This window comes from Phaseolus vulgaris, unplaced genomic scaffold, assembly GCF_000499845.2.
Source record: "Phaseolus vulgaris cultivar G19833 unplaced genomic scaffold, P. vulgaris v2.0 scaffold_59, whole genome shotgun sequence".
Lineage (NCBI taxonomy): Eukaryota > Viridiplantae > Streptophyta > Magnoliopsida > Fabales > Fabaceae > Phaseolus > Phaseolus vulgaris.
In genome coordinates, this window is record NW_027174112.1 from 142,818 (window position 1) to 153,790 (window position 10,973).

General features: G+C 33.2%; 1 pseudogene; it reads right to left on the reverse strand.

Annotated features, from left to right (window-relative positions):
* Nucleotides 1–2,812: 2,812 nt before the first annotated feature.
* Nucleotides 2,813–10,498, reverse strand: LOC137817423 (uncharacterized; annotated as a pseudogene).
* Nucleotides 10,499–10,973: the final 475 nt, after the last annotated feature.

Sequence of the window (10,973 nt, forward strand, 5' to 3'; positions counted from 1 at the left end):
ATGCCATTAATACATTTGCTTCCAAAATTTCATGGCCTAGTTGGAAAAGATATTCACAAACATCTTAAGGAATTTCATGTAGTATGCTCAACCATGAAACCAACTTATATAATTGAGGACCTGGTGAAGATGAAGGCATTTCCATTTTCGCTGAATTAGACAACGAAAGATTGGATTTATTTGTAGTCAACCCCAATAACTACTTGGACTACAATGAAAAGAATTTGTTAGAAAATTTCTTTCTAGCTTCAAGGACAACGTCTATCAGAAAAGAAATAAGTGCTATACTAAAATTGAATGGGGAAAACTTGTATGAATATTAGGAAAGGTTCAACAAGCTATGTGCTGTGTGCCCAAATCATCAGATCAATGAACAACTATTAATTCAATACTTTTATGAAGGTCTTTTACCAATAGAGAAAGATGTTATTGATGCATCAAGTGGAGAAGCACTGATGGACAAGATGCCAGCAGCAGCTCGCTACTTGATCTCCAACATGTTGAGAAATCACAACAATTCAATAAGAGGGACGCCTTAAGATCGGTGAACGAGTTGTCCACAAATTTGAACTCATTCCCATTCCCTAAGGTGCAGAGACTACAATCAAATGGAGCAGCAGTTCAATCCCTTTTCAAACATATATAATCCATGGTAGGGAGAATATTCCAATATGAAGTATGGACCGTCTACCTCCAAACCCTGTAAGAATCAGTAAACTCAGCAACAAATGAACTTTCCTCTAATGCAGTACTAACTATTCAACCAAGATTTTTAATGCCTCAGGCAAGGACAACCTCAACAGTTTCAACAACACCAACAACATGTATAGAATAACTCTTTGGAAGAACTTGTAAAACAAAATGCCCTGCATATGCAACAAATCCAACAATCCTATCAACACCTATCTGCCACAATGAATGACTTGAAGATCCAATTGGGGCACTGTAAGTGAACTTAAGCAACAAAATTTTGGAGCAATACCTTCTCAACCCCTGATGAATCTGAGAAGCAATGTAAGTTCTATAACATTGAAAAGCGAGAAAGAATTCAGTGCAGAAAAAGAGAAAATCTCCACTGATCAAACAGCCCCGCTGGAGCAGACAATGTAGAAAATGCCATTACCCTTTCAAACAAGAGCTACAGTAGCACAAAAGAAGCTAGAAGGTGACAAAGAGTTGATGGAGATGTTTCAAAAAGTAGAAATCAACACTCCATTGCTGAGGCTATAAAATAGGTTCCCAAATATGCTAAATTTTTTAAAGAAATTTGTACTTACAGGAACTTGAAAAATACAAAGGTGCAAACGGTCTCAACTTTATGTCAAAACAAAATACCCTAGAAATGTGAAGATCCAGGTAATTTCACTATACTGTGCACTATTGGAGAATTGACAATAGCAAATGCTTTATTAAAGCATTTATCAATGTAATGTCATCAACCATTTATAAAGTACTCAAAGACTTAAAACCCTTCAATGTGATAGTACAACTTGCAAACAGAAGCACTGCCCAACCTCTGGGTGTGCTTTAAGATGTATTGGTGAAGGTCAACCAATTGATTTTTCTAGCTGATTTTTACATTTTGAACATTCAAGAAGAAAACTTCACACATTAATTTAGGGAAGACCGTTCTTAATGACTGCGAAGACGAAAATTAATGTATACAGAGACACTTTATCTCATTGGAATTTGGAGATGATTTAGTTCAGTTCAATATATCCGATGCCATAAAACATCCAATGTAAGATCATTCCATGATTAGGGAAATCTGGAATGTATTACATAAAATTAAAAAAAAAAGATCAATTTTGACATATGGGCATATTGACTTTGGATGCCAAAGTTTTCATTTTAGTAGTTTTTCTTTTCTTTTTAATAGTTTAGTTTTCTTTATGTTTACATTTTCTGTTTTGAATTTTTTCTTAGACATAGTTTTGTTTTGTTTATTTCTTTTCCGGTTGCTAGTATACATGTGCCATTTTGTTTTTAGAATTTGTCTTGTGTTCTTTTGTTTACTAACATTTTATTTGCTGCCGTTGAACCTATGTGCAGATTTCTCACAAATGTTGTATACTTGAACTAGCCCTTATGAAACTTGTGATTCTGGAGGAAGTGCTTAAAGAGCTTAATCATCCTCTTTATGCTATTAATGTGTTGTTTTCTTTATTGCTTTAGTTTGCTGTTTAGATTTCATTTGTTTGTGCCTGATCTGTTCTATTTTGAACTATTTTTACCATTATGATACTGTTTTTTTGTAGTAGATGGTCTCAGTTTAGGTAGAATAAGGAACCGTCTAATAGGGTTTTTGGGTGCGCGTCCAGGGGCTATCTTATAAAGAAGTAAGATAAGAGAATTTATAAAAAGGTTGAAGTGCAAATTATAAGTTAATTTTAAGTTTTAACTACTATAGGAACTTGATTCATTTTTTTTTCTTCTTCGGTAAGTGATATTTGAGAAGTTTATTCAAACAGCCTCTTTCATCTCTACTGTCGACCCAACCATAGTTCCTACTTTTCCTACTTGTTATTGCTATCATAGATTCATAATGAAAATAAAGATAATATGTTCTTCAAAACGAATAGACAAAGAAGGTGACAGTCATGAAGATGAAAAGAAATTAGTGAATGGCCATGATTATGACAGTCAATGGAAACATTGTGGAAGCTGTGATAGTGCCATAAGAAGCAGCCCCGAAATGTGTTTCTCCTTTGCCTGCAGGAGATGAAGTATAGATTGGCTAAAAGCAAAGGTCAATTGAAATTGTAAAAGAGTAGGATTATATCAAAAGACTTGTATACAAGAGGTAAATGTCTTGGAACGAAGCAAATTAAGTTTCTTTTGGTTGAAAATAATGTTACAAACTTGCACTCGTCTTGGTGTTTGTATGTGTATCATATTAGCAAGAAAACAGCGAACACTTCTTCAAGAGTCAAGTAAAATATATAAAAAATTCAAAGCCAGATATCAAAATTGAAGGTCTGTGAGCCATCTCAAAGTTGCATGATTTGGGTCTAGCTGACAAGATGTAGCAATCAATGTTGTTGGATGGACAATACCAGATCCAGATTCATAACATAATAGCTAATCCAATTGATATCATATTATTCCAGTATATTGCCATATAAATCTTGAGTTCTCAAAAAATGACTGGGGGATTTTAAGAAAATGCTTCATACTTGAGTCAGGACCTTTTTCTTTCTTCTGAGTCAATTTGTCTCCAGGGGTTGAGAGCTTGTCTAATTGCCTGAGCATCCGGGGAATTCTCCCAGGCACGCTTTTCCGACTCCAAAACAGTTACTTTATCATCTGTACAAATACAAGGAAAGCAAAAATTGAAACAAAATCAAAATTTTATATAGTCAAAATCCTTTGATGAAAAACAATCATGAGGGTTATCGCAATGCCTAAGATAACAATTATAAATTCTCTTGATAAGCCAAAACAAATATCTAGCAAACCTAAAAGCCACATCCTTTTTTTTTTCTTTTAATCCGCAAAGTGTTAGTTGTTAATATGTTTGTTAGAGGAGTATTCAAATCCACAACCTATCCCACTCTCCCCTTCCATTTTTACCACCAAACCAACCTTCCTCAATAGGTAATCTCAAAAGATCCATATCATATTAACGAGAATGCAAAATTATAATAAATTTAGAAACCGGCTTCCACAAGAGCATAAAATGGAAAATCAAGAAAATGGTAATGCAGGGCAAGAGGGGTTAGAGAATAAGAAAGGAAAGTTCTCACACAGAAGCCAGTTTTGATCATGAACACCTCCATAGAAGCCCCAACCAAAGCAGATACAACCCCAATCTTCAAGTACCAATCAAGAAACTTCATTTTCAACTGAACGAAATGGAAACAATGATTATTGGAGTTAAAATCTGAATAAACAAATGGTTAATTGCAAATCAACACCACTTCTGATCTAACAGAGCTGGACATAGTTAAACTTATAGCTAACTGTTTAAGTACAAACTTACTAGAAGCATTTGAAATAACTACAGCCAGATAAGGAGTAAATTGAAGGAAGCAGAGGACACATGTGATTCTGAAAAATACATTTAAACACTGGAATTGATATCAAAAAAAGATTTTTCACCAAAAGACAAGCGAATAGAGAGTCAGCCAAGATCCAAACGCATGATTAAAAACCTAAATTCTACAATGCTTAATGCTGATTATCAGATTGTCATTGAATTTAACTAAAGCTCGACCTGAAAGAAAGTAATCACTAGCTGTCAAAACGGTTTAAAATAAGAGAGAACGCAGTGCACATATATTCCCATGTATTTCGAGATTTTCCGACAAAAACATCAAAGTGCAGAGGCTTTAGTTCAGTTCTCTCTTATTTATTTTCTTAGGTTACCAAAAAACCGAAAGATAATACAAAGAGAGAGGGGGAAAACTAACTAACAGTCTTTTTCTTTTCTTATTTTCTAGAGAAGGAAACGTAACATTAGAACCGTGGGGAGGGAGGAGATGCAGAAATGGTGAGGGTTGGGCAAGGAAGGAATGAACGGGGGCCAAAAAAAAATGAAGCTTTTTTTATACGACTGAAAAAAAGAGATAAACAATTTATTACATAATAAATTACATAATAGGAGTAAAAAAATAAATTTAAGCCAACAACATTTTACAATTATTTTTTTAAACTAATTGATTATAATTATAACTATTTTATTAATTTTAGATGTTCAATAAAAAGCATTATATAAGAATAAAAATGCATGTGGATATTTTGGAAGCACTGAAAGCTTGGTCAAATATCATTTAGCTACCAATTGCTGCAAACAGTGGTGCAATTGCAAATACCATTGATTTCCTTAATATTCTTATTCTTGAATTTTAAGAAAATAAAATAAATACAAACTGGTCTAGGATAAGTTCTTGAACAGATATAGAAAATTTGAATTGCATTATTTAAATTGATGTAATGAAACATTTGACATACAATTTTAACATGCCAGAATTAAAAAATAATAATTACATTCATAATTGAGTCTATTAAAGGTAGACAATCTACGCTTATAAGCCCTGCCATCAGAGATGGTCTTCAATTATATAATTGTGGGGAAATTAATTATTAATATAAACAAATTTCAAAATACCAGGGAAAGTAAAATAAGGAAAGTGTAGATAAGATCATACCGTGGTGATAAAAGGTAACAAAAAGAAAGATAAAGAAGAATAAGGAATGTGAAATAGTGTTTGCAGATTATACAAGTATTATCAATTATGGTTTAAGTAAAAATGTATGACTTATATGATCAGGATTTCCTGTTTGTAACTGAAACTGCAAACTGTTTTCCAGGTTATAAAAAGACATAAGAATAAACTATTTGGCAACAAGATTTTGCAAACTTATATGCTTAAAGAAATGTCTAAACCTTCTATTTTAGCTTCAAACAGACAATTATTATCTACCTGCCGAAAAACATAAAATAAAAACTATCTAGAGAGATTAAAATTTAAAAATATAAATAAAATAGTGTAACAAAATTACCTTAATCATTTAAAAACATAAGTTCATCAAGCTCTTCACTTTATATTCACCTATTTTGAGGAAGAAGATGAGCCATGTATAGATTATATTCTAAGATCATACATCCTCCAATTCCAAGTTCCAGTCACACCAGACATCCAACTCATTTGATAGAGGAATTCCTTGAAACAGATGCCTTTTTGTGTTAATTCTTCAAATTTACGAGTAAATTTCCCTGTTAGCATCAGTATTTATACAAATAAATATTAAGGAAAAAGAAAAAAGGAAAAAGAAATAGTTGTTTTACTAAACAATCCTTCCCCTTCAGTAACAACTTTTCAGTTCCATCAATGGTAATATAAATACATATATACAGAAGAAAAAATATCAACTTTGATCTTATACAGAAGAAAAATACAGAGAAAATAGAAATCAGAAAGAGTGTGATGAGAGAGATCTTATATATCGGGCAACAGAAGAAAATATCTACCTTGATTTCTCTCTTGGAAACCACCATCAAGTGGTGCAGTACAAAATCTTCCACCAAAGAAGAAAATTGTATAAATCTTTTAATGTCTAGAAAAAATGAATTGGCCTTTGACACTGGAGATATGATGCAAATCAACTAAACTGGTATGTATATATATGATATCTCTCTTTCAACACTTGACCAAATAAGACAATAGAAGAATGCAACAAAGGAAAACTCTCAAAAGGGTATCTTTCTTTCTATTTATTATGTATTTGCAGCAACAAGTTTCACTGTTTGGGAATATGTGAGAGGCAAAGTGCAAACGGTGAAGGAAGCGGAACTAATGCCTCAGACCAAACACCAATTTAAAGGGCGCCACCCCAAAGATGAGAAAATTCAATTCATATAAACATTTTACACCTAATTTCTAGGGTGATGGTATATAAGTATCTCTATATAATAAAGCATTCATTAGCTTTGTTATGCATCCCTGCACCTCTTAAAATTTAAATAAGACCAAAGGGGGGAAGAACATATTCAGTCTGTCCTCTTCAAGAGAACATTTCGAAGTTGAGAAGTTAAGTCAGGGACTCAATGCTCTAAATAAATTTCTGCAGGCAAAAATTACTAAATCAATTTTATGAACAAATCAATATGATGAGGTTTTATGGATTATTTGAATCAGTTTCACTGATTTTCTGATCCAACCAGCCAGTTGGACCCTGTTTGCATAACAGAAATCTAAAAATTAACAGAAAGGGGATGGGAGCAGTCTCCAAAAAGAAAATGTAAATAGTGACAACATAATGATGGTTCTTTTCCAACATCCATAAAAAGTAAGCCAAGTGACGCCACAGGACATATCAAAGTATTAATTGACAGACCCACGCATACAAGGAACATACTTTTCTCATTAACAATTACAACAGAATAGACATACAACAAATTAATTGACTATAAAAGCTATGCCAAGTGCTTGGAGAGATTAGGGTTAGCTCCCCTAACCTCAAAAATCACAAGTCTTAACCATAAAACATAAATAAGTGCTAAGCACTTAAACTACCTCTTTTCCATGGATGGACAGTGAAAATACTTTCAGATTGGGTTTAAAACTCCAAGAGCTAATGGAACTATAATTCATTTTAAGAACCTTTAAATTTAACAGTTCTACTACTTCTTGATAAGAGACTTAAAATAAAAAAGAGTAACAAAGTTTCTTCTCCTGCATATTGGTTGCAGTAATGATATTCTCTTGGTTAGTCATCTACTCGCCATTGCAGCTTCTAGTAATGCAGTCACAGATAACAGAGCAGAAGAAAGGAAGAGAGAGGGAGTGAATAAAATAAAAGGAACGTAAAAAGAGATGTTATATATGCACAGCAATTTGTGCTAGTTGAAAGTCCTCTGGGTCTTCCTAACAGGAAAATTTCCCTATGGTGAGGGGTTCTGAGTTTATTTTGCTGTGAGAGTCCAGCATGTTAAATACCAAAAGCTGTTAGATAAATACAAACTGTTAGATGAGCTAAACCAAACACACAAATATGTGTGAACATATATATATATAGATATAAATTCATAAATGTTTAATACAAAGAAACTATCTAAAAAGATCATTTATATTAATCATAGGATAATCATCATCCTCCAAATGATCTTCATTTTCATTAATATCATCTCTACCATGTCCTTCATCATTATTAGCGTTTGGAGGAACCTCCAAATCATTCATGGATGTAGCAACACCACCTCTACTAGCATCATCTTCTTCAACTTCAAATAAGATGTCTTCATCTAAACCATCAATGATGTCTTCATCTAAATCATCTAAACTTGAATTTGTTTCATTTTCCTCCCCATTCCATTCATCATCAGAAGAAAAATCATCAATATTATAGTCTTTTGTTTTCCTAACATCTTTCTTCTTCATCAATCTTGAATTAGTCATAACAAACACCACATCATTCATGGTTCTTTGGAAACGATTTCTTTTCTTAGTGTGGACCTAAATAATTATAAAATTAATTAACACATCATATTATCATTTAAAAAATAATTATAAAATCAATTTCATAAATTTAAATTCTTACCCTTTCAAAAGCACTACAATTACCCTCACAACCAGACGAACTGCAAGTTAAACTCAATACTGTAATTGCAAATCTTTGTAGTTCCGGATATTCATCACCATATGATTCCCACCATTGTGATGGAGTTTTGGTCTTGAGTGCATGTTGAGCTATCTGACTACCAAACAATCCATACTTGCTCTTGAAACTCTCCATTTGAAAATCAATCTTACTCATCTCATCAATGTCTCCCACTAACCTCTCCAAACAGTCATACATTCCCCGTTTCACCTTATAACCAGCTTCAAACTCAGGATGATAGTGTAACATGGGATTAAAATAATAGCCCGCAGCATGCAATGGCCTATGCAATTGATTATCCCATATTTGATCAATGATTTCCCAAAAGGGAGTGTAGCTAAATAAGATAAAAAATAAACAATTTAATCTCCAAAACAAGTATATATTTCTAAAAAAAAAAATTACAAATAAAATATAAGTGAAAGTATTACCTTTCAGTAACTCCATTGAAAAGACTTTGTATTTTTTTTTTTCGCAATATTCATCTCTTCATAAATAAATCCCATGGCTTCTTTCTCATATGAATCCACCATGCCCAACACCTTAATTAGGGGAAGAGCACCTCTCAAGCAATTCGAAATATTTTTCCAAAATCCTTTGTCCAATATCAAATTTTCCACAAATTGTCCATCTTTAGTTTTTACAAATGGACTGGATTGCCACTCCTTGGATGTGAACATCCTAATGAGTGATCCCTTATTTTCATTCAAGCATCCCAAAGTCAAATAAGATGTGACAAAACGAGTATTGGTTGGTTTTATCAAATCTGTTCCTGTAGTATATTTGTGCAACAAGGAGATAAGATCACTTCTTGAGTAAATGAATGTTTTGATTTTCTTACCATTGGCTATTGTCTCATGATGGAGTGGTATTTTTTTCTCAAAATCTTTCAACATTAGAACAATGCAATGGGTTGCACAAGGTGTCCAATACAAATTTTTCCTCTTTTGCATTAACAATTCCCCAGCTGCCTTATAATTTGCTGCATTATCGATTACAATTTGGATGACATTCTCTTCCCCAACCTCCTCAACAAGTTCATCCATTATCTTGAAATTTTTTTCAGTTGTCTTGCATATGTTAGAAGCGTCAATAGACTTCAAAAAGACAGTCCCCCTTGGACTATTTACTAGAAAATTAAGTATAGTCCTCCTCTTTCTATCCGTCCATCCATCTATCATTATTGTACATCCAGTTTTTTTCCAAAAGAGTTTATGTTCTTCCAGAATCAAATTAGTCTTCTCAACCTCTTGCTTCAAATATTTCACTCTTATTTCATGATATGACGGTGGCTTAAATCCGACACCCTGTTTAGAAACTAAGTCAATCATCCTCTTAAATTCTTCACTGTTTGCTACATCAAATGGAATAGCATTATTGTAGAAGAAGAGAGCAATTGCTTGACATGCCTCCTCCCTCTCACTCTTCTTTAAAATGGAATTAATAGTAGTTTGAGTGCCCCTCCTCTTGAAAATATTTGATGAGTACCTAGTCTCTTCTTGACTTGATCTTTTTCTAGTATTGTCTGAATCACCCATACTATTCATCTAGTTTTGCTGCAGTGAAGTAACAGTATCAGTCCTTCCACTTGCCATTATAATTATCAGCCAGAACAATAAAAACCTAAAACAAAGTAGAGGAACAGTTCGGCAGCCCAGCTGAACTCCAAATATAAAAAGACAAAAGAGCTCTCTTCCTCCCGCAGCGCTAGAAAAATGAAAATAACAGAGAGAGGAACTACAGCAGGACCAGAAGAGCTCCGATCCAGCTACCTACTCACAGGATCGCTCAACCAGCTATCTTCCATGCGAATCAACATGTTTTCTTCTAAAATATAGTAGGATCGTGCACGAGTACCACTCACGATTTTCACAACATTGATTAGGCAGTTAAATGATGATCAGAGCGAAAATCTGACAAACTAATAATCTGACATTGTAATATGTAAGAACAGGGAGCCACTAGAATTTGACCGGCACCAACGGATTTAGACAGCTTGCAGAAGATCAACATTCAAACCTAACCTATATGCTTTTATTGCAAAAGTTGAAAGTTGACATGGAACAAGCCTCAAGCATAGCCCTGCAACAACTTACTCATAACAATTCCCCCATCCATACATAACCAAAATTTACAGCGACAAACAAACCACGGAAACAGACCATCCAAGATGGAAGGAACAATCAAAGAAGTTAAGAATGAAAAACAACTTATCACAAGGACAAACAAATTGGTCTAACAAAGCTCCAAAACTCTATCTAACCTTCTAACTCAGTAACAGTAAAGGCCACAACAACACGTGTCAAATCAGATGGAAACATTTCCTCAATCTGAACTCTCAAACACGTAATCTATGTGGTAATAAGATTAATAATACACACAAAAAATACAATGAGATACCAATTTAGTAATACACAAAACACGTTTCGTCTTAGTCCTAAGAACACGATGTAGAAGAAATGGAAAGAATTAGGACCTGATTAGAAAAGGAGCAGCGCTAATGGACAGCGACTGCGGAGAAGCCGCCGTGAAGGTTGCCGGTGAGAAGAATCACGTTTAGGGTTTGCTATGATGCACTGTTTTAGTCAGTTATGCAAAACAGGGGCATAGTGAAGTGACGAATCCAAAGCACATTTTGCTTAGTATAAATTATCTTTTTATGTTTATCGTATTTGTTTGCAAAAAATTAATAAAATATCCAATGATAATTTTTTTAAAGTATTTAATAGTATGATTGATAACTAGTAATAAAGAAATTATTTTATAATTTTATCATTTTATTAATAAAAACTAGTCTTTAAAATAGATTAAAGTAATTAAAGAAATAGTTTCTTTTCTAGTTATATTTTTAAAAAAGTTTAAGAAAATTA